Genomic DNA, 24862 nt, shown 5'->3' on the forward strand with positions numbered 1-24862 from the left:
ACTGCTGGTATACTTATTGTGTGATGTTACTACTGGTATACACATTATGCGATGTCACTGCTGGAATACACGTTGTGTGATGTTACTGCTGGTATACTTATTGTGTGATGTCACTGCTGGTATACTTGTGTGATGTCACTGCTGGTATACTTGTGTGATGTCACTGCTGGTATACTTATTGTGTGATGTTACTGCTGGTATACTTATTGTGTGATGTCACTGCTGGTATACTTGTGTGATATCACTGCTGGTATACTTGTGTGATGTCACTGCTGGTATACTTGTGTGATGTCACTGCTGGTATACTTATTGTGTGATGTCACTGCTGGTATACTTATTGTGTGATGTCACTGCTGGTATACCTTTTGTGTGTTATCACTGCTGGTATACTTGTGTGATGTCACTGCTGGTATACTTATTGTGTGATGTCACTGCTGGTATACTTATTGTGTGATGTCACTGCTGGTATACCTTTTGTGTGATGTCACTGATGGTATACTTGTGTGATGTCACTGCTGGTATACTTATTGTGTGATGTCACTGCTGGTATAGCTTTTGTGTGATGTCACTGATGGTATACTTATTGTGTGATGTCACTGCTGGTATACCTTTTGTGTGTTGTCACTGCTGGTATACCTTTTGTGTGTTGTCACTGCTGGTATACTTGTGTGATGTCACTGCTGGTATACTTATTGTGTGATGTCACTGCTGGTATAGCTTTTGTGTGATGTCACTGATGGTATACTTATTGTGTGATGTCACTGCTGGTATACCTTTCGTGTGTTGTCACTGCTGGTATACCTTTTGTGTGTTGTCACTGCTGGTATACTTGTGTGATGTCACTGCTGGTATACTTATTGTGTGATGTCACTGCTGGTATACCTTTTGTGTGATGTCACTGATGGTATACTTATTGTGTGATGTCACTGCTGGTATACCTTTTGTGCGTTGTCACTGCTGGTATACACATTATGCGATGTCACTGCTGGAATACACGTTGTGTGATGCCACTGCTGGTATATTTTATTGTGTGATATCACTGGTGGTATAAACATTGTTCAATGTCACTTCTGGCATATTTATTTTGGGAAGCCATTGCTTCTAAAATCGTAATATTGGGTGTTTTTCTGGTACAATCTTTCAATTACGCGATAATCACATATAATCATTGTGTGACGTCGTTATGTCTCCAGTAACTGTGTAATGATATCATTATAAGTTATTTCAGCTAATAAAACCAAAGTGTGATGTCACTGGATGATGTCACAGATGTAACAATCATCCTGTGACGTCACCATTTCCCTGCTGATAAATCATTTTGTGACATCACATTTGGTATAATCAATGTTTTATGCCACTTATGGAATAACTACCATCTTTGCATACTTTGTCTGCCTGACGTCACCGCTAAAATTATTGTTATATCATGCTACAGCTTTTACAACAATGTGTGACGTGACTTCTACTGTCATAAGGATTAATCATTTTGTTCTGCTGTAGAATATGTTTGTGATGTCAGGACCAGAACAATTCTTATTTGATCTCTCCCCACTGGTATTATTGTGTGGTGTCATCAAGATGGGTATTATTTCATCTCATTGTTTTTGACATAGTGTGATGTCACTGATGACATAATTGTTAAAGGGAACCATTCACCAGGATTTTCGTAGATAACCTAAAGCCAGTTCTTTACTGGCACTATCAGACTGATTCTATACATACAGTGCTATACTGGCACTATCAGGCTGATTCTATACATACAGTGCTATACTGGCACTATCAGGCTGAGTCTATACATACAGTGCTATACTGGCACTATCAGGCTGATTCTATATATACAGTGCTATACTGGCACTATCAGGCTGATTCTATACATACAGTGCTATACTGGCACTATCAGGCTGAGTCTATACATACAGTGCTATACTGGTGCTATCAGGCTTATTCTATACATACAGTGCTATACTGGCACTATCAGGCTGATTCTATACATACAGTGCTATACTGGCACTATCAGGCTGATTCTATACATACAGTGCTATACTGGCACTATCAGGCTGATTCTATACATACAGTGCTATACTGGCACTATCAGGCTGATTCTATACATACAGTGCTATACTGGCGCTATCAGGCTGATTCTCTACATACAGTGCTATACTGGCACTATCAGGCTGATTCTATACATACAGTGCTATACTGGCACTATCAGGCTGATTCTCTACATACAGTGCTATACTGGCGCTATCAGGCTGATTCTATACATACAGTGCTATACTGGCGCTATCAGGCTGATTCTCTACATACAGTGCTATACTGGCACTATCAGACTGATTCTATACATACAGTGCTATACTGACACTATCAGACTGATTCTATACATACAGTGCTATACTGGCACTATCAGGCTGATTCTATACATACAGTGCTATACTGGCACTATCAGGCTGATTCTATACATATAGTTCTATACTGGCACTATCAGGCTGATTCTATACATACAGTGCTATACTGGCACTATCAGGCTGATTCTATACATACAGTGCTATACTGGCACTATCAGGCTGATTCTATACATACAGTGCTATACTGGCACTATCAGACTGATTCTATACATACAGTTCTATACTGGCACTATCAGGCTGATTCTATACACACAGTTCTATACTGGCACTATCAGGCTGATTTTATACATACAGTGCTATACTGGCACTATCAGACTGATTCTATACATACAGTTCTATACTGGCACTATCAGGCTGATTCTATACACACAGTTCTATACTGGCACTATCAGGCTGATTCTATACATACAGTTCTATACTGGCACTATCAGGCTGATTCTATACATACAGTGCTATACTGGCACTCAGACTGATTCTATACATACAGTTCTATACTGGCACTATCAGGCTGATTCTATACATACAGTGCTATACTGGCACTATCAGACTGATTCTATACATACAGTTCTATACTGGCACTATCAGGCTGATTCTATACATACAGTGCTATACTGGCACTATCAGACTGATTCTATACATACAGTTCTATACTGGCACTATCAGGCTGATTCTATACATACAGTGCTATACTGGCACTATCAGACTGATTCTATACATACAGTTCTATACTGGCACTATCAGGCTGATTCTATACATACAGTGCTATACTGGCACTATCAGACTGATTCTATACATACAGTTCTATACTGGCACTATCAGGCTGATTCTATACATACAGTGCTATACTGGCACTATCAGACTGATTCTATACATACAGTTCTATACTGGCACTATCAGGCTGATTCTATACATACAGTGCTATACTGGCACTATCAGACTGATTCTATACATACAGTTCTATACTGGCACTATCAGGCTGATTCTATACATACAGTGCTATACTGGCACTATCAGACTGATTCTATACATACAGTTCTATACTGGCACTATCAGGCTGATTCTATACATACAGTGCTATACTGGCACTATCAGACTGATTCTATACATACAGTTCTATACTGGCACTATCAGGCTGATTCTATACATACAGTGCTATACTGGCACTATCAGACTGATTCTATACATACAGTGCTATACTGGCACTATCAGACTGATTCTATACATACAGTTCTATACTGGCACTATCAGGCTGATTCTATACATACAGTGCTATACTGGCACTATCAGGCTGATTCTATACATACAATTCTATACTGGCACTATCAGGCTGATTCTATACATACAGTGCTATACTGGCACTATCAGGCTGATTCTATACATACAGTTCTATACTGGCACTATCAGACTGATTCTATACATACAGTGCTATACTGGCACTATCAGACTGATTCTATACATACAGTGCTATACTGGCACTATCAGGCTGATTCTATACATACAGTGCTATACTGGCACTATCAGGCTGATTCTATACATACAGTTCTATACTGGCACTATCAGGCTGATTCTATACATACAGTGCTATACTGGCACTATCAGGCTGATTCTATACATACAGTGCTATACTGGCACTATCAGGCTGATTCTATACATGCAGTTCTATACTGGCACTATCAGGCTGATTCTATACATACAGTGCTATACTGGCACTATCAGGCTGATTCTATACATACAGTGCTATACTGGCACTATCAGGCTGATTCTATACATACAGTGCTATACTGGCACTATCAGACTGATTCTATACATACAGTTCTATACTGGCACTATCAGGCTGATTCTATACACACAGTTCTATACTGGCACTATCAGGCTGATTTTATACATACAGTGCTATACTGGCACTATCAGGCTGATTCTATACATACAGTGCTATACTGGCACTATCAGACTGATTCTATACATACAGTGCTATACTGGCACTATCAGACTGATTCTATACATACAGTTCTATACTGGCACTATCAGGCTGATTCTATACATACAGTGCTATACTGGCACTATCAGACTGATTCTATACATACAGTTCTATACTGGCACTATCAGGCTGATTCTATACATACAGTGCTATACTGGCACTATCAGACTGATTCTATACATACAGTTCTATACTGGCACTATCAGGCTGATTCTATACATACAGTGCTATACTGGCACTATCAGACTGATTCTATACATACAGTTCTATACTGGCACTATCAGGCTGATTCTATACATACAGTGCTATACTGGCACTATCAGACTGATTCTATACATACAGTTCTATACTGGCACTATCAGGCTGATTCTATACATACAGTGCTATACTGGCACTATCAGACTGATTCTATACATACAGTTCTATACTGGCACTATCAGGCTGATTCTATACATACAGTGCTATACTGGCACTATCAGACTGATTCTATACATACAGTTCTATACTGGCACTATCAGGCTGATTCTATACATACAGTGCTATACTGGCACTATCAGACTGATTCTATACATACAGTTCTATACTGGCACTATCAGGCTGATTCTATACATACAGTGCTATACTGGCACTATCAGACTGATTCTATACATACAGTGCTATACTGGCACTATCAGACTGATTCTATACATACAGTTCTATACTGGCACTATCAGGCTGATTCTATACATACAGTGCTATACTGGCACTATCAGACTGATTCTATACATACAATTCTATACTGGCACTATCAGGCTGATTCTATACATACAGTGCTATACTGGCACTATCAGGCTGATTCTATACATACAGTTCTATACTGGCACTATCAGACTGATTCTATACATACAGTGCTATACTGGCACTATCAGACTGATTCTATACATACAGTGCTATACTGGCACTATCAGGCTGATTCTATACATACAGTGCTATACTGGCACTATCAGGCTGATTCTATACATACAGTTCTATACTGGCACTATCAGGCTGATTCTATACATACAGTGCTATACTGGCACTATCAGGCTGATTCTATACATACAGTGCTATACTGGCACTATCAGGCTGATTCTATACATGCAGTTCTATACTGGCACTATCAGGCTGATTCTATACATACAGTGCTATACTGGCACTATCAGGCTGATTCTATACATATAGTGCTATACTGGCACAATCAGGCTGATTCTATAGTGGTCAGCTCGGATGTATAGGTTTTGAAATCCAAGAAAGTAAAGTTTATACCATCATCAGCTTCTTGAGTGACAGCAGCTGAGGATCAGATAATATCTGGGGGAATATTCATAGTTATCGCCTCCCCCTGTTAGAATTAGCATAAGTATTATACAATCGATTTAAGGTTTCACTTGCAGGACCTGTATGAGGTCATACCCATGTGACCAGAGAAAGGGCGGGGTCTCAGCCACCAAAGCTGATATCAGGAAGCAACATGTTTCTGTTAGCTGAGGCCCCACCCATTTTGGTGACATGGGTATGACCTCAGCACAGGTCATGCAGTGTGCGGTGAAACACAGAGGGAAAACCAGAGGAGATGTTTAAGGAAGATCCTGGCAATAGTGAGAAAGGAGAGGGGTCACCACCTCACCCTCACCTGTGGCTGATCCTTGCAGTCCCTAACATCCCTTGAACAGGTCTTTCGCCTGTGCGCCATCACATGCCTAGGACATATTCCTTGCTGGTAATTTCTTGTTAGTTCATCTCAGGTGCAACCGGTTTGTGACCTCTCCCATTCCCTTTAAATTGTCACATGTCCCATCACCTGATGCCAGTTATAGAATTGCATCTCATTCTGAACTGCCCACTGTTGCCATGCCACTTGTAGCCCAGGTGTCTGGTTGTAGCAATGTAGTTGCTGACCTCTAGTCTCTTTTACCCTTGGTATTTGGCTGCAACAATTGGTGCATATTTTTTTGTCTATGTCCCCCTTGTCTGTCTTCCTTCCGCTTTACCCTTTTAGTATAGCAAGGGTAAAGGACTCTTTCCTTGCTGGTCGTTTCTTGTTAGTTTATCTCATCTCATGCAATCGGTTTGTAACTACTCCAATTCCCTTTAAATAGTCACATGTCCCATTACCTGATACAGGTTATAGAATTGCATCCCATTCTGAACTGACCACTGTTGAAGGAGGAAGTCGGTTGAAGCTCTTGCAGTCATGTTGCTTGCAGCCTAAGTGTCTGGCTGCAGCAATGAAGTTACTGACCTCTAGTCTCCTGCAGCCCTGGTGTTTGCTGCAACAGTTGGTGCATATTCTTTTATATTTGTCTCCCTTGTCCGTCTTCCTTCCCCTATGTTTTATTACAGTAGTAGTGACATCTACTGCACTCACCGACCTTGGCACTATAAAGGGTGAGTTAGGGTCAGTTAGGGACTAGGAATGTGACGATGATGAGGGGAAGGACCCGTAAAGGGACATTAGGGGAGCTCAGGTTTAAGACACAGGTTAGTGTAAGGAGGTGCCCTGATTCACTGCTCCCTATCGTCAGGGCTTTCCTCTCCCTTTCCATCCCTGTTGTAACCTTTTGTATTGCGCCGTGCGCCAGACATCCTCTTATCTGTCAATTTACTCCCATTCATTGTCATAAAGCACATAAATCCTGCTGCCATAAAAATACAGAAAAGCAATGTATGTGATTAATAATGTTCCCCCATACACTCACACACATTCAGATGTTGTAAAATAAAATATAGCAAAAAAACCACACAGCAAATACATTATTTATCATCTACCGGCCAATCTAATATATAAAGCTGAGTGTGTGTGTGTGTGTGTGTGTGTCCGCTAAAGGAATCCGCACCGTCGCCTTTACAATCACGAAATTTTGCACAGAAGCTCTGTGACTCACGGAACGTCATAGACTATGTTTAGACGGGAAAATTTAACCCCGCGCTTTACAGTTACTCTCCAAAAATCCTGCCCTCATTAAAGTCAATGGAGCTGCGAGCTATTAGGTTATTAATAGGAACTGTGATTGGTTCCTATAGGAACAAAGTTAATTGTTAGTATATGAAGCTTATGTGTGAGGAAATAAGATGTCGGTGGAGAGACGGATAGAGACAGACAGACAGAGGCAGACAGGGAAAGAGACAGACAGTCAAAGAGACAGACAGAGACAGACAGGGAAAGACACAGGCAGACAGAGAAAGAGACAAACAGGGAATGAGACAGTCAGACAGGGAAAGAGACAGACTGAGAAAGAGACAGATGGGAAAGAGACAGAGACAAGGAAAGAAACAGAAACAAGGAACGAGACAGACGTGGAACGAGACAGACGTGGAACGAGACAGACGTGGAACGAGGCAGACGGGGAACGAGTCTGACCGACAGAGACAGACAGGGAAAGAGAGAGACAGAGAGCTAGAGAGACACAGACAGAGAAACTGATACAGACACACAGAGACAGACAGAAACTTGAAGAGAGACAGAGAGACAGTTACTATCCTGGGCAACGCCGAGTACTACAGCTAGTATCTTATAAATTACACTAAAAATTACATACAGGAGACATTCCCTTTAAATGGCGCCGGCCTTCACCGGCGCAGGATAACTCTGCACTCCGCACCACATCGACTGAACACACAAGGTATTTGCTTTAAAATAACTAAGAAAAACTCATAAATTTCACATTTTCCACTGGATGCTGCCGGCGCAGGAATCTCTCTATGTATATCCCTGAATTTACATTTGCGAGGGCCTTGTTTATAGGGAGGATTCTTCTTAACTGTCACTTGTATCTAATTGCACTGATTCTACTTCTCACATCTAGATAAACTGAGCATATATCACCGGCCGACATCTGCCCGGCCCCTGTATGGAGGCTTTGTGTGCAGGCCGGTGTCTATACACAACTGGTTTGTATCATGGCTGTAAAGAAATAGAAGTGTATTTATGTTGCTTTTTTTGTTTTATATTTTTGTACTCGAAATATTGTGTATTGGCTTAGTGATTATACAGCTGATCCCTTGTAGCAGAGCTGCAGTATAAAGTATGGGGGATAAGAAGTTTTTGCGCTGGTTTACAATCAGTGTTAATGGCATTTCCTGACTTAAAAATCAACTAGAATGGGAATTATCTGGAAAAAAACCCACAAAAAATGAAGTAATAATACATTAATTTGCCACTTGTCCACTGGTATCACTGCAATGCTACCCCGTGGTCTGTCCTTCTGTGATGATATCACAACCATAGACTAAAGCTGCAACAACTTTCTCAGCAGTCACATCAAATAGGAAACAAGAAGAAGGGGAGGAGGGAGATGCAGCTGCAGGAAACAAGAAGGGGAGGAGGGAGATACAGCTGCAGGAAACAAGAAGAAGGGGAGAAGGGAGATGCAGCTTCAGGAAACAAGAAGAAGGGGAGGAGGGAGATGCAGCTTCAGGAAACAAGAAGAAGGGGAGGAGGGAGATGCAGCTGCAGGAAACAAGAAGAAGAAGGGGAGAAGGGAGATGCAGCTGCAGGAAACAAGAAAGGGAGGAGGGAGATGCAGCTGCAGGAAACAAGAAGGGGAGGAGGGACAAGCAGCTGCAGGAAACAAGAAGAAGGGGAGGAGGGAGATGCAGCTGCAGGAAACAAGGGGAGGAGGGACAAGCAGCTGCAGGAAACAAGAAGAAGGGGAGAAGGAAGATGCAGCTGCAGGAAACAAAAAGGGGAGGAGGGAGATGCAGCTGCAGGAAACAAGAAGAAGGGGACAAGGGAGATGCAGCTGCAGGAAACAAGAAGGGGACAAGGGAGATGCAGCTGCAGGAAACAAGAAGAAGGGGAGGATGGAGATGCAGCTGCAGGAAACAGGAAGAAGGGGAGAAGGGAGATGCAGCTGCAGGAAACAAGAAGAAGGGGAGAAGGGAGATGCAGCTGCAGGAAACAAGAAGAAGGGAAGGAGGGAGATGCAGCTGCAGGAAACAAGAAGAAGGGGAGAAGGGAGATGCAGCTGCAGGAAACAAGAAGAAGGGAAGGAGGGAGATGCAGCTGCAGGAAACAAGAAGGGGAGGAGGGAGATGCAGCTGCAGGAAACAAGAAGAAGGGGAGAAGGGAGATGCAGCTGCAGGAAACAAGAAGGGGAGGAGGGAAATGCAGCTGCAGGAAATAAGAAGGGGAGAAGGGAGATGCAGCTGCAGGAAACAAGAAGAAGGGGAGAAGGGAGATGCAGCTGCAGGAAACAAGAAGAAGGGGAGGAGGGAGATGCTGCTGCAGGAAACAAGAAAGGGAGGAGGGAGATGCAGCTGCAGGAAACAAGAAGGGGAGGAGGGACAAGCAGCTGCAGGAAACAAGAAGAAGGGGAGGAGGGAGATGCAGCTGCAGGAAACAAGGGGAGGAGGGACAAGCAGCTGCAGGAAACAAGAAGAAGGGGAGAAGGAAGATGCAGCTGCAGGAAACAAAAAGGGGAGGAGGGAGATGCAGCTGCAGGAAACAAGAAGAAGGGGACAAGGGAGATGCAGCTGCAGGAAACAAGAAGGGGACAAGGGAGATGCAGCTGCAGGAAACAAGAAGAAGGGGAGGATGGAGATGCAGCTGCAGGAAACAGGAAGAAGGGGAGAAGGGAGATGCAGCTGCAGGAAACAAGAAGAAGGGGAGAAGGGAGATGCAGCTGCAGGAAACAAGAAGAAGGGAAGGAGGGAGATGCAGCTGCAGGAAACAAGAAGAAGGGGAGAAGGGAGATGCAGCTGCAGGAAACAAGAAGAAGGGAAGGAGGGAGATGCAGCTGCAGGAAACAAGAAGGGGAGGAGGGAGATGCAGCTGCAGGAAACAAGAAGAAGGGGAGAAGGGAGATGCAGCTGCAGGAAACAAGAAGGGGAGGAGGGAAATGCAGCTGCAGGAAATAAGAAGGGGAGAAGGGAGATGCAGCTGCAGGAAACAAGAAGAAGGGGAGAAGGGAGATGCAGCTGCAGGAAACAAGAAGAAGGGGAGGAGGGAGATGCTGCTGCAGGAAACAAGAAGAAGGGGAGGAGATAGAAGCAGCTGCAGGAAACAAGAAGAAGTGGAGAAGGGAGATGCAGCTGTAGGAAACAAGAAAAAGGGGAGGAGGGAGATGCAGCTGCAGGAGACAAGAAGAAGGGGAGAAGGGAGATGCAGCTGCAGGAAACAAGAAGGGGAGGAGGGAGAAGCAGCTGCAGGAAACAAGAAGGGGAGGAGGGAGAAGCAGCTAGAGTTTTTCTATCTCTGTGTGTCTGTGAGACTGCATGCTGTAGAGGAGCAAAGTCAAGAGTTGCAAAGCTCTTAAATAAGTACCCCAGGAAGAGCCTCCCTAAACAAGTCATGGGTTTAGAAAATACGCACCAACAGAGGAAAGGAAAGACCTAGACATATATATATACACACACGTTTGTGTTCAAAGGTTTACACACCCTCACACCCTGGCAGATTTTATGCTTTCTTCGCCTTTTTCAGAGAATATGAATGACAACACACAATTTTTTCTTACACTCATGGTTAGTAGTTGGGTGAAGCCATATATTGTTAAACTACTGTGTTTACTCTTTTTTTTAAATCTTAATGACAACCAAAAACATCCAAATGACCCCGATGAAAAGTTCCCTTACCCCAATTCTTAATACCGTTTATTGGCCCCTATAAGATTAATGACAGCTTGAAGTCTTTTGTGGCAGTTGTGGATGAGGGACTTTATTTTCTCAGGTGGTAAAGCCGCTTATTCTTCTTGGTAAGATCGTAAAGCCGCCCATTCTTCTTGGTCAGATGGTGAAGCTGCCTATTCTTCTTGGCAAAAAGCCTCCAGTTCCTGTAAAATCCTGGGCTTTCTTGCATGAACTGCGCACTTGAGTTCTCCCCAGAGTGGCTCAATGATATTGAGGTCAGGAGACTGAGATGACCACTCCAGAATCTTCACTTTGTTCTGCTGTACTTAATGACAGGTCGACCTGGCCTTGTGTTTTGGATCGTTGTCATATTGGAATGTCCGAGTACATCCCATGCACAGCTTCTGGGCTGATGAGTGCAAATTTGCCTCCAGTATTTGTTGATAACATGCTGCATTCATCTTTCCTTCAACTTTGACCAAGTGTCCTGTGCCTTTGTAGTTCACACATCCCCTCAATATCAGCGATCCACCTCCATGCTTTACAGTAGGAATGGTGTTCCTTTCATCATAGGACTTGTTGAAGCCTCCCCAAATGTAACATTTATGGTTGTGGCTAAAAAGTTTGATTTTGGTCTCATCACTTCAAATTACCTTCTTCCAGAAGTTTGGAGGCTTATCTCTGGGCTGTTTGGCATATTGTAGGTGAGATACTTTGTGGCATTTGCGCAATAATGGCTTTCTTCTGGTGACTCGACCATGCAGTCCATTTGTACTTCAAGTGCCTCCTTATTGTGCATCTTGAAAACAGCCACACCACTAGTTTTCAGTGAGTCCTGTATTTCAGCTGATGTTATTTGTGGGGTTTTCTTCGCATCCCGAACAATTTTCCTGGCAGTTGTGGCCGGAATTTTTATTGGTCTACCCGATCATGGTTTGGTTTCTACAGAGCCCCTGATTTTCCATTTATTAATCACAGTGTGAACACTGCTGACTGGCATTATCAATTGCTTGGATATCTTTTTGTATCCCTTTCCTGTTTTATACAATTCAACTATCTTTTAGATCTGTTGACAATTCTTTTGCTTTCCCAATGACTCACAATCCAGAAAAGTCAGTGGCTGAATGAAAGATGCAAGAGTCTGTCTGGATCCCAGAAAGTCACTCAGCTTTTATGCACACACTGATTACAAGCAGACAGGTCACAGGTGAGGATGTCACCTTTATTAGCTATTCAACCCATTTGTGTCAGCTTCTGTGCATGTTATCTGCCAAAATCACCAGGGTGTGTGAACTTTTGATCAGTGTCATTTGGATGTTTTTGGTTTTCATTCCGATGTAAAAAGAGAAAACACAGTAATGGCAATAAACGGCTTCACCCAACCAATAACCATGAGCGGAAAAAAGATTGTATGTTATCATTCATATTCTCTGAAAAAAGGCCAAGAAAGCAAAAAAATCTGCCGGGGTGTGTAAACTTTTGAGCACAACTGTATGTTATTATAGTACTTCACCAGATTCCTGACATCCATCCGGATTCTTACATTATGTTTCCAAAATCACATGGGTCCGCATAGGAGCTGCATACACAAACTGACAGCATAGTAATTAAGCAAGGCAATTTGCAATTTTGCTTTTTTCCTTTTATTTTCTTTGCAGTGGAGCAATAAAAACTAAGTTGCAAAGTTACACAAACTTTTACTGTCATTTTAAGAGAGCTATCAGCAAAATGTTAGTGTCTGCCTCTAGCTCCTCCTCCCTCTGCCCCAGCTCCTCCCTCTGTCTCTAGCTCCTCCCTCTTCCTCCAGCTCCACCTCCCTCAGTCTCTAGCTCCTCATCCTTCTGCCTCCAGCTCCTCCTCTCTCTGTCTTAAGCTCTTCATCCCTCTGCCTCTAACTCCTCCTCTCTCTGCCCCCAGCTCCTCCTCTCTCTGTCTCTAGCTCCTCCTATCTTTGCCTCCAGCTCCTGCTCCCTCTGTCTCTAGCTCCTGATCCTTCTGCCTCCAGCTCCTCCTCCCTCTGTCTCTAGCTCCTGATCCCTCTGCCTCCAGCTCCTCCTCCCTCTGTCTCTAGCTCCAGATCCTTCTGCCTCCAGCTCCTCCTCCCTCTGTCTCTAGCTCCTGATCCCTCTGTCTCTAGCTCCAGATCCTTCTGCCTCCAGCTCCTCCTCCCTCTGTCTCTAGCTCCAGATCCTTCTGCCTCCAGCTCCTCCTCCCTCTGTCTCTAGCTCCTGATCCCTCTGCCTCCAGCTTCTCCTCCCTCTGTCTCTAGCTCCAGATCCTTCTGCCTCCAGCTCCTCCTCCCTCTGTCTCTAGCTCCTGATCCCTCTGCCTCCAGCTCCTCCTCCCTCTGTCTCTAGCTCCTGATCCTTCTGCCTCCAGCTTCTCCTCCCTCTGTCTCTAGCTCCTGATCCCTCTGCCTCCAGCTCCTCCTCCCTCTGTCTCTAGCTCCTGATCCCTCTGCCTCCAGCTTCTCCTCCCTCTGTCTCTAGCTCCAGATCCTTCTGCCTCCAGCTCCTCCTCCCTCTGTCTCTAGCTCCTGATCCCTCTGCCTCCAGCTCCTCCTTCCTGTCTCTAGCTCCAGATCCTTCTGCTTCCAGCTCCTCCTCCCTCTGTCTCTAGCTCCTGATCCCTCTGCCTCCAGCTCCTCCTCCCTCTGTCTCTAGCTCCAGATCCTTCTGCCCCCAGCTCCTCCTCTCTCTGTCTCTAGCTCCAGATCCGTCTGCCTCCAGCTCCTTCTCCCTCTCTCTCTAGCTCCTTCTCCCTCTGTCTCTAGCTCCTTCTCCTTCCCATCTCCATAGCATTTTATAAGCACCAACTGTCATCTCCTATCTCTATAATGGAGAAAAACTATCATCACAGAACATGGATTTTACAGATTCCAGGGAGGGAGGTAAAGAAGCGGATCTCTGTGATAGGATTCATTACAAAGTTACTTATTTTCGTGTACACTATTAATTTTAGGAATAAAAATTAAAACAATGATTGCTCTTTAAAGAACAACTCCACACAGTTACACTTCTAACACACGGCTTTATTTACAGATAGAGCTGATTTCTCATAGATTTATATGAATTGGTGGTATATGAAGTATATTAACTATGCGCTGCTTTGGTCTGCATCTTGCTGCCCGGCATTGTACAAGTAAAGTGCTCGGAGCGACTTCTGAGAACTGAGCTCTGCGCTCACTGACTGTAAATTTATCATTACAATAATCCCACTTTAACTCTCTCATGCGCACGGCGGAGGAAAAGCCCTTTATGCAGCCATATTTGGTGATCGGAGCTAAAGCTATAACAAGATATTACCAGATATATGAAGAGATCAGAAGGAGGTGACTCGCAGGGGCTTACTGTATTATAGAGGCTAGAGGAGAAGCGAGGGAGAAACTCAACCGAGAGCTGATAATAATGTCCACAAGATAGAGAATATCCCAGAATAATAATGCTGCAACAGTGACAAGAATAATACTACTATAATACTGCCCCTATGTACAAGAATATAACTACTATAATACTGCTCCTATGTACAAGAATATAACTACTATAATACTGCCCCTATATACAAGAATATAACTACTATAATACTGCCCCTATGTACAAGAATATAACTACTATAATACTGCTCCTATGTGCAAGAATATAACTACTATAATACTGCCCCCTATGTACAAGAATATAACTACTATAATACTGCCCCCTATGTACAAGAATATAACTACTATAATACTGCTCCTATGTACAAGAATATAACCACTATAATACTGCCCCCTATGTTCAAGAATATAACTACTATAATACTGCCCCTATATACAAGAATATAACTACTATAATACTGCTCCTATGTGCAAGAATATAACTACTATAATACTGCCCCCTATGTACAAGAATATAACTACTATAATACTGTCCCCTATGTACAAGAATATAACTACTATAATACTGCCCCTATATACAAGAATATAACTACTATAATACTGCCCCCCTATGTGCAAGAATATAACTACTATAATACTGTCCCCTATCTACAAGAATATAACTACTATAATACTGCTCCTATGTACAAGAATATAACTTCTATAATACTGCCCCCTATGTACAAGAATATAACTACTATAATACTGCCCCTATATACAAGAATATAACTACTATAATACTGCCCCCTATGTACAAGAATATAACTACTATAATACTGCCCCTATATACAAGAATATAACTACTATAATACTGCTCCTATGTACAAGAATATAACTACTATAATACTGCCCCCTATGTACAAGAATATAACTACTATAATACTGCCCCTATATACAAGAATATAACTACTATAATACTGCCCCCTATGTGCAAGAATATAACTACTATAATACTGCCCCCTATGTGCAAGAATATAACTACTATAATACTGTCCCCTATGTACAAGAATATAACTACTATAATACTGCTCCTATGTACAAGAATATAACTTCTATAATACTGCCCCCTATGTACAAGAATATAACTACTATAATACTGCCCCTATATACAAGAATATAACTACTATAATACTGCCCCCTATGTGCAAGAATATAACTACTATAATACTGCCCCTATATACAAGAATATAACTACTATAATACTGCTCCTATGTACAAGAATATAACTACTATAATACTACCCCCTATGTACAAGAATATAACTACTATAATACTGCCCCTATATACAAGAATATAACTACTATAATACTGCCCCCTATGTGCAAGAATATAACTACTATAATACTGCCCCCTATGTACAAGAATATAACTACTATAATACTGTCCCCTATGTACAAGAATATTACTACTATAATACTGCCCCCTATGTACAAGAATATAACTACTATAATACTGCTCCTATGTACAAGAATATAACTACTATAATACTGCCCCTATATACAAGAATATAACTACTATAATACTGCTCCTATGTACAAGAATATAACTACTATAATACTGCCCCTATATACAAGAATATAACTACTATAATACTGCTCCTATGTACAAGAATATAACTACTATAATACTGCCCCCTATGTACAAGAATATAACTACTATAATACTGCCCCTATATACAAGAATATAACTACTATAATACTGCCCCCACTATGTACAAGAATATAACTACTATAATACTGCCCCCTATGTGCAAGAATATAACTACTATAATACTGTCCCCTATGTACAAGAATATAACTACTATAATACTGCTCCTATGTACAAGAATATATCTACTATAATACTGCCCCCTATATACAAGAATATAACTACTATAATACTGCTCCTATGTACAAGAATATAACTACTATAATACTGCCCCCTATGTACAAGAATATAACTACTATAATACTGCCCCTATATACAAGAATATAACTACTATAATACTGCCCCCCCTATGTACAAGAATATAACTACTATAATACTGCCCCCTATGTGCAAGAATATAACTACTATAATACTGTCCCCTATGTACAAGAATATAACTACTATAATACTGCCCCTATGTACAAGAATATAACTGCTATAATACTGCCTCCTATGTACAAGAATATAACTACTATAATACTGCCTCCTATGTACAAGAATATAACTACTATAATACTGCGCCTATGTACAAGAATATAACTACTATAATACTGCCCCTATGTACAAGAATATAGCTACTATAATACTGCCCCCTATGTACAAGAATATAACTACTATAATACTGCTCCTATGTACAAGAATATAACTACTATAATACTGCCCCTATGTACAAGAATATAACTACTATAATACTGCCCCCTATGTACAAGAATATAACTACTATAATACTGCCCCTATGTACAAGAATATAACTACTATACTATGCCGCTAAGTAGAAGAATGTATATAACAATAGTTATGTATTGTCTGTTTCTGTTTTCAGGCACACACTGTCCTCGGTTAGGACTCTCCTGTTGTCTTCATGACGGTTCCACGGTTTTGCTCCTTGCCGCCTAATTTCACCTTCAGTAACTTATTGTATGTGCAATAACGAAGCTGACTGTATCTGCTCCACTTCGATCTCACACGGTATGTTCCTTTACTGTCCTCAAACCTGACTGTTCCTTCCTATGCAATGTATGAATCCCTCAGGAGCGGAGTGTAAGTTGATCTTTTTCAGAATTCACGTGGATTGTTGCGTTAATGAATCAACTTTACTAAAAGACTGTGTCACCCGACGTGTAATAATCTAAGGACGTCCAGATGTGTTCTGCGGATGATTTTCAGAATAAGCTGTCCTGTTTGTATACATGTAGAATACCACTATTTATGACCAATATATATATATATATATATATGACCATCTAATATTTACAGCTGAGTGTATCTGTATGTGTATGTATGCATGTGTGTGTGTATGTATGTATGTGTGTATGTATGCGTGTGTGTATGCGTGTGTGTATGTATGTATGTGTGTATGTATGAATGTGTATGTATGCGTGTGTGTATGTATGTATGTGTGTATGTATGTGTGTGTATGTATGTATGCGTGTGTGTATGTGTGTATGTATGTGTGTGTGTATGTATGTATGCGTGTGTGTATGTATGTATGTATGTGTGTATGTGTGTGTGTGTGTGTGTGTATGTATGTATGTATGCGTGTGTGTATGTATGTATGTATGTATGTGTATGTATGCGTGTGTGTGTGTATGTGTATGTATGTATGTATGTATGTATGTGTATGTATGTGTGTATGTGTATGTATGCGTGTGTGTATGTATGTATGTATGTGTGTATGTATGCGTGTGTGTGTGTGTGTATGTGTATGTATGCGTGTGTGTGTGTGTGTATGTATTTACGTGTATGTGTCCACTAAAGGAATCCGCACCATTGCATTGGCAATCATGAAATTTTGCACAGCCACCTCATGTGACTCAGGGAACGTCATAGACTATGTTTTGAAGGGTAAATGTAACCCCGCGCTTTACAGTTATTTGCCAAAAAACCTTCTTTCATTAAAGTGAATGGAGCTGGGAGCTACAGGTCATGAATAGGAACTGTGATTGGTTTCTATGGGCAACGAAGGACATTGTTAGGGGTACTTTACACGCTGCGACATTGCTGCCGATATCGTCGGGGTCATGTCGTTGGTGACGCACATCCGGCGCCGGTAGCGATATCGCAGCGTGTGACACAAATGAGCGACGATCATCGAGTGCAAAAACGTGCAAAATCGTTGCTCGTTGACACGTCATTCATTTCCATAATATCGGTGCTCCTGCAGGTACGATGTTGTTTGTCGTTCCTGCGGCAGCACACATCGCTATGTGTGACGCCGCTGGAACGACAAATATCTCCTTACCTCTGTCCACCGGAAAAGGAGGAAGGAAGGAGGTGGGCGGAATGTTCCACTCATCTCCGCCCCTCCTTTTCTATTGGGCGGCGGTTCAGTGACGCTGCTGTGACGTCGCTGTGACGCTAAACGAACTGCCCCCTTAGAAAGGAGGCGGATCGCCGGTCACAAGAACGTCGCAGAGCAGGTATGTGCGTGTGACGCTGCCGTAGCGATAATGTTCGCTACGGCAGCAATTAACACATATCGGCCGTAAGACGGGGGCGGGGACTATCGCGCTCGGCATCGCTAGCAAATGCTAGCGATGTCACAGTGTGTAAAGTGTGACGCCCTGGACAAGCCGGGGGTCACAGGTAATGACATCACCACACCCTACACCCCGGTTAGGCACACCAAAGCTAGACCCAAAAATCCTTGTTGCCTTCCTCCAGGGGCTGATGTTCACACCAGGGGGTGGGCCAGGCGGTTGGTCCCGCCCACCGAGGAGTTCACAGTCCTGGAGGCAGGAAAAGGAAGTTCAGTTAAGCTAGGGAAGTGAAGGAGAGAGGAGTTGAGCTAGGGAAGTGAAAGTGGAAGGAGTAAAAGTGAAGTGGAGTAGAGCAACTGACGGAGAGCGTCCAGGTGTGTGCCCCGGACAGGGACAGCAAGGTTAGCAGACGGCGGTGACCGTCTGCAGGAGTGGCCTATCGGAGTTGCTGTAAGGACCGTGGACGGGTGGTGGCCCGGCGGTACCGGACCGGTACACAAGGAGAAGCCAGCACCATTGGCAGGGGCCTTTCGGACCCCGGCAAGGCTTGGAGTCGCCGTGAATTTGCCAAATCCGTCAGTGAAGGGGACCTCCGGGTTTCCAAACAACTAAGTCCCGATTGAAGGCAACAGTCCAACCAGCAGAAAGAGACACCGCCACCGCCAAGGCACCAGTTTCTCAGGGCCAGCGCCTGCAGGCAAAGAGGGGCTCCTCCGGCCCATATCCAAGCCGGGGAGCGGGTTACCGGTGGGAACCCATTGGAACCAACAGAAGTACTAGGTGCAGGGAAAGAGACAGTCACCGTTAACTACCGGGGAAAAGCAACAGCAGCCGTCCGTTGGAACCGTCTTTCCAGCCGTGTATTTTACCGAGAACTGTGTCATCGTCTCAGGCTGAGTGAGTACCACCGTGCCATGCGGCACAGCGCTGCCCCCGCGACCCTGCACCTCACCAGGCCCCGCAACCGGCCTGCCATCATCCACTCCTACCCCATCACCGGGCCCCGGGACAACCAACCCCCTACCCACGGAGGGGAGAAATAACAACAAAGCTGCTCCCTGTCACCGCTCCCGGGATCCGCGTCCAGAGCAGCGGTTGTGTCCACACAATCACCACAACCGTGGGTGGCGTCACGGACAATATCCCCAAAAACCAAACCACCCCTTTTCACTCACGGGCGAGGAGCGCCGCTCGAGTCCCCGTGATCCGGCCCATCGCTAGAGCCACCAAGCAGCAGCAGCCGCAGAGCAGCGGCAGCTGGACCCGAGCAGTGGGAGAGCGCAGCGTCCCCTGCTCCACCCGCGACAACTTGGCGTCACGAACAGGATCTTACCGCTCTGCAGTTTGGTAGAGGTGCGCCTTGTTACCGCCGGAGGTGTCCGGCCGAAAAATTTCAGAAGCCGCCATCTTTGGCGCGAAAAGTTCCCGCTCGAGCGTCTCCTCGAGTAGCGGAGGCGCGAAGGCCAAAACCTCGCCCCGATAGAGGAGGAGCCGGAAAGAGGCTAAGGGGGACGAAATGGCGTCTAACCGTATGTGAGCGTGGCTATAAAAACAGGGACGCCAGGACCCTGTGGCCCTCTTGTTGCTAGTTCCTGGAAAGCACAAGTGCTGAGATGTCCGCTCCAGCTAACAACAGCGAGACCCCCGCTCCTGGCACAGCGGCGTGGATGGAGGACCGAACTGCCCCGCTGAGTCATCGTCTGCAAGCCCGGATGCAGCTCCTCCTGGAGGAGTGGGAGGCCGACATGGCGGACGTGGTGGCTGCTATGCGAAGGTGCGAGGTGGAGGAAGATTTGGAGGAACGGGTAAGAGACCCACTCCCCTGTACCCCTAGTGGGTCGGTCATCGCGGCTGAGGGGCCCGGCCTACACCCGTTCACCCTGCTGTCTCCCCCGCTACCCGCGTTAGTCGCTGCCGCCCCGCCATTAGGCCCGCTACCTGCCCAACCGGTAGCGGTACCCTGCCCGTCCGCCCAAGCGGACCGACCGGCTGCAGACGCCCGGGGCAGCCCTGAACTGCTTCCCCAGAGGCCACCGGAGCCAAGGCCCCGTAACGAAGATGTGTTGGAGGCCCCGGCAGTGATTGCACCGGGTTCCGTGCCCGAGCCCGGGACTGTGGCGTGGATGAGGGCCAGAGTAATTGAGTTCAGCCAGCGTCAGCAGAATCAGATCTTCCAGATGATGGAGCAGTGGACCAGCGAGGTGGAAGTGCTGGTTGCGACTGTCCCGATGCATGCGGTGGGAGCCGGCTTGATGGAGCCGACGGGCGACCCACGTCTCCATGTCCCACAGGGACCGGCTACTGCGGCTGGGAGGCCCGGTCCAGCTTCGGCTTTTGCATCGTATCTGCCATTGCCTATGGGGCACCCCAGTGTTGGTCAACCTGATATGCTGCACCGTGCCACAGCGGTAGAGCCTGATGTGCTGAGGGACCCGGAGGCTGCGCGAGCTGGCGGCAACCTGCCTGACGCAAGAATAATTGATGATGACTCCGGCCCCGAGCCCACTGCTGAGTTTGAGGGGGCAAGTGAGCGTCCCCGCTATGAAGGAGACCCAGTGGTTTTCTACACTCCGCGCACCGGTGGAAATGGATACTGGGCACCTCTGTCACAGCAGGCATGTCAGTGCATGTTTGATATGCTGGTGGCGGAGGATGGGTCCGCCTCAGCTGAAGAGTCAGAGTAAGGGCAGCGGAATGCCGTTGCACCGTCCCCGTTGGGACCATCTGTGTGTTGAAAAGTTGTGAAAGTTTTGAAAGTTTATGTAAAAATGAAAGTGAATGAAACCGAAGAAAAGTCACCTGATTACCGCTGATTGAAACCGGTCGTTGCCGACAACAGTTGTCCCCGTGGGGACCGTTACAAAGCTGCATAAGGAACTTCTTATGGACAAGCCTGAGAACTTGCAAGGCAACCGTGACGCCCTGGCAAAGCCAGGTTGTCACAGAAAGAGTTAATCCTCCTTGGTAACCTGATCCCACACCAGTGCAGCAGGACAAACCACCTCCCCCAGTGTAAGAACAAAACAGAGCAGGAGGGGAGGGGCTGGAGCAGAGTGTGTGGAGAGACAGACAGAAGAGGAGTCTGGAGTTGTAGCTCCCAGGCTGATAGAAAAGTGTGCTCCGAAAGGGCCGGGACAGGCTGTTAGTGAGGAAGGGGCCAGAGGTAGCCGGGGCAGGGTAGTGGCCCACCGGTACCTAGGGTGACCCGGATCACTGCAGAGGAGTGGATTCCCCGTTCCTGGCTGAGGAGAAAGAGCAAGAGAGTGGAGAGAAAGGCACCTGGCTGCAGGGAAAGAACAACAGGAGCTGCTGCACCGTGTGTGGGACACTAACACCCCCGTACCAAAGGCTGCGGACACCGGCAATTCCTAGTTTACCAGTGACTCTGTGTGAAATACTTGTGAGTACGCCCGTGCCCTCGGGCACCGCACCGCAGCACTGCGCCCTGCTCCCTGCTTATCCCCGAACGGGCCCCGGGACCAACTGCCCCTACCCACGGAGGGGTTAACATCCTAAGCTGCATCCCAACACCGTTCCCGGGAGTCCCGCACCTTCATCGCAGCGGTGGTGTCCATCATCACCACAACCCGTGGGTGGCGTTTTTGACAGTTGCCATCTTTGCCGCCATTTTGGGCGCGAAAAGCTCCCACCCAGCGCCTTCTTCCCCATGCGGTGGGCGCGAAAAAGAGACTCCGCCCCCTGAGAACGCGGGCGGAAGTGAAGCTCCGGAGGACCGGAAGCGAAAGGAAAACTTTAAAAAGTTGCTAGAAGGACTGCTCCCGAGTACCAAGGGGGAGCAGTAGGAAGGAACTGCAGTTCATGTGACCAGGACTGCAAAGGCAGGGACGCCAGGACTTTGCCTAATTCCGTTCCTGGACAAGCAGTAGCCGCAACCCCGATGACATCTCACCCTGCTCCGGCAGTCCGCCCGGCCGCAACGGTGATGACGTCGGCTCCGGCAGTCCGCCCGGCCGCAGCAGAGGCGACACTCGACCGGAAGTCTGCCCCAGATGCAGCGCCGGCCGCTCCCAGGTACCCCGTCCCGGCTGTGGAGCAGCCGGAGTGCACCTGCAAAGAGGAGGAGCAGGCCACTGAGCAATGGGGCCCTCGGCAGTTAGCGAGGCCGGTTGTAGCCGGCGCCGAGGGCATCCAAGTGGGCCTGGCTCCTGAGCAGGAAGCAGAGCACGGAACCCGTGCCCCGTACTGGGAGTGGCGACAGCGGCAGTGGTAGCGGAGCATGGACGGCTAGCCGTAAGTTTAAAATTGACTGTTTTATGGACTGTCACCCCTGCTGAGCGTCCTCAAGTTCCCGGAGGAGGCCATCTGCACAGCAGGTGGGGGCGGCAGAACAGTTTAGAGTTTAAGAAAACGCACCTCCTGATGTGGGAAGATGTATGATTGTAATGTGTTGATTTTTCCTTTTTCCAGTTTCAATAAATGTTGGTGCCCAGACAGCCCGAAGACGGGCTGTGTTTTACCAAGGGGGTGTGTGACGCCCTGGCAAAGCCAGGTTGTCACAGAAAGAGTTAATCCTCCTTGGTAACCTGATCCCACACCAGTGCAGCAGGACAAACCACATCCCCCAGTGTAAGAACAAAACAGAGCAGGAGGGGAGGGGCTGGAGCAGAGTGTGTGGAGAGACAGACAGAAGAGGAGTCTGGAGTTGTAGCTCCCAGGCTGATAGAGAAGCGTGCTCCGAAAGGGCCGGGACAGGCTGTTAGTGAGGAAGGGGCCAGAGGTAGCTGGGGCAGGGTAGTGGCCCGCCGGTACCTAGGTACCTAGGGTGACCCGGATCACTGCAGAGGAGTGGATTCCCCGTTCCCGGCTGAGGAGAAAGAGGAAGAGAGTGGAGAGAGAGGCACCTGGCTGCAGGGAAAGAACAACAGGAGCTGCTGCACCGTGTGTGGGACACTAACACCCCCCGTACCGAAGGCTGCGGACACCGGCAATTCCTAGTTTACCAGTGACTCTGTGTGAAATACTTGTGAGTACGCCCGTGCCCTCGGGCACCGCACCGCAGCACTGCGCCCTGCTCCCTGCTTATCCCCGAACGGGCCCCGGGACCAACTGCCCCTACCCACGGAGGGGTTAACATCCTAAGCTGCATCGCAACACCGTTCCCGGGACTCCCGCACCTTCATCGCAGCAGTGGTGTCCACCATCACCACAACCCGTGGGTGGCGTCACGGACAATCTCCCTTACCAATTCCCCCCTTTTACTGTGGAGCCTGGGATCACAGACCAGGTCACGCCACCGTGATACCCACAGAAGTGACCCCGTGGCCCGGATCTGAGTACCCCTGGTCCCCGGGCGACACACAACCACAAACATTAGTGGCTTGTAAATAATGTGTTGTTGCAGCTTCCAACCGTTGCCGCCTCCGGAGAGGCAGATTGGAGGAAGGGCCCACAGTGGAGCAGGCTGGGGCCCAGCCACCACTGGAACCGGTGGCATTCCTCTGGGGGTTTCAGGGGTTCCCCATGGACGTGGGTCCCCTGAAAAAGGACAGAACCCGCTCGGGCAATTTGTGCAGGACTGGGGTCAAGGGGTGCTGCCTGTTTGCTAGGGGCAGCATCAGGGCCAGGTTGCTTGGGTGGGAGAGAGTGGAAGCCGTAACCGTTTGAAACCGTTGAAACCGTTTAAGTAAGAGTACCTCCCGATGTGGGAAGATGTTATTTTAATTGTATGTCTGTCACCGTTTTACATTTTTATATTTTTACAGTTAAAAAAAAAAAGGGGAAAAATAAAACCGGTGTTGGACGGGCAGCCCGCGGACGGTCTGCAATTTGCCAAGGGGGAATGTGACGCCCTGGACAAGCCAGGGGTCACAGGTAATGACATCACCACACCCTACACCCCGGTTAGGCACATCAAAGCTAGACCCAAAAATCCTTGTTGCCTTCCTCCAGGGGCTGATGTTCACACCAGGGGGTGGGCCAGGAGGTTGGTCCCGCCCACCGAGGAGTTCACAGTCCTGAAGGCAGGAAAAGGAAGTTCAGTTAAGCTAGGGAAGTGAAGGAGAGAGGAGTTGAGCTAGGGAAGTGAAAGTGGAAGGAGTAAAAGTGAAGTGGAGTAGAGCAACTGACGGAGAGCGTCCGGGTGTGTGCCCCGGACAGGGACAGCAAGGTTAGCAGACGGCGATGACCGTCTGCAGGAGGGGCCTATCGGAGTTGCCGTAAGGACCGTGGACGGGCGGTGGCCCGGCGGTACCGGACCGGTACACAAGGAGAAGCCAGCACCATTGGCAGGGGCCTTTTGAACCCCGGCAAGGCTTGGAGTCGCCGTGAATTTGCCAAATCCGTCAGTGAAGGG

General features: G+C 46.5%; 1 protein-coding gene across 3 annotated transcripts in view; it reads left to right on the top strand.

Annotated features, from left to right (window-relative positions):
• The window catches only part of GPR20 (G protein-coupled receptor 20), a 107231-nt gene that overhangs the window by 76851 nt on the left and 5518 nt on the right, over positions 1-24862 (top strand). For all 3 annotated transcript variants that reach the window (XM_075316133.1, XM_075316134.1, XM_075316135.1), the window contains one exon: positions 16893-17038. The gene's annotated coding sequence lies outside the window, so the exon portion shown is untranslated. The remainder of the gene's footprint in view (positions 1-16892; positions 17039-24862) is intronic.

The sequence above is a fragment of the Anomaloglossus baeobatrachus genome, chromosome 6 (assembly GCF_048569485.1).
Source record: "Anomaloglossus baeobatrachus isolate aAnoBae1 chromosome 6, aAnoBae1.hap1, whole genome shotgun sequence".
Classification (NCBI taxonomy): domain Eukaryota; kingdom Metazoa; phylum Chordata; class Amphibia; order Anura; family Aromobatidae; genus Anomaloglossus; species Anomaloglossus baeobatrachus.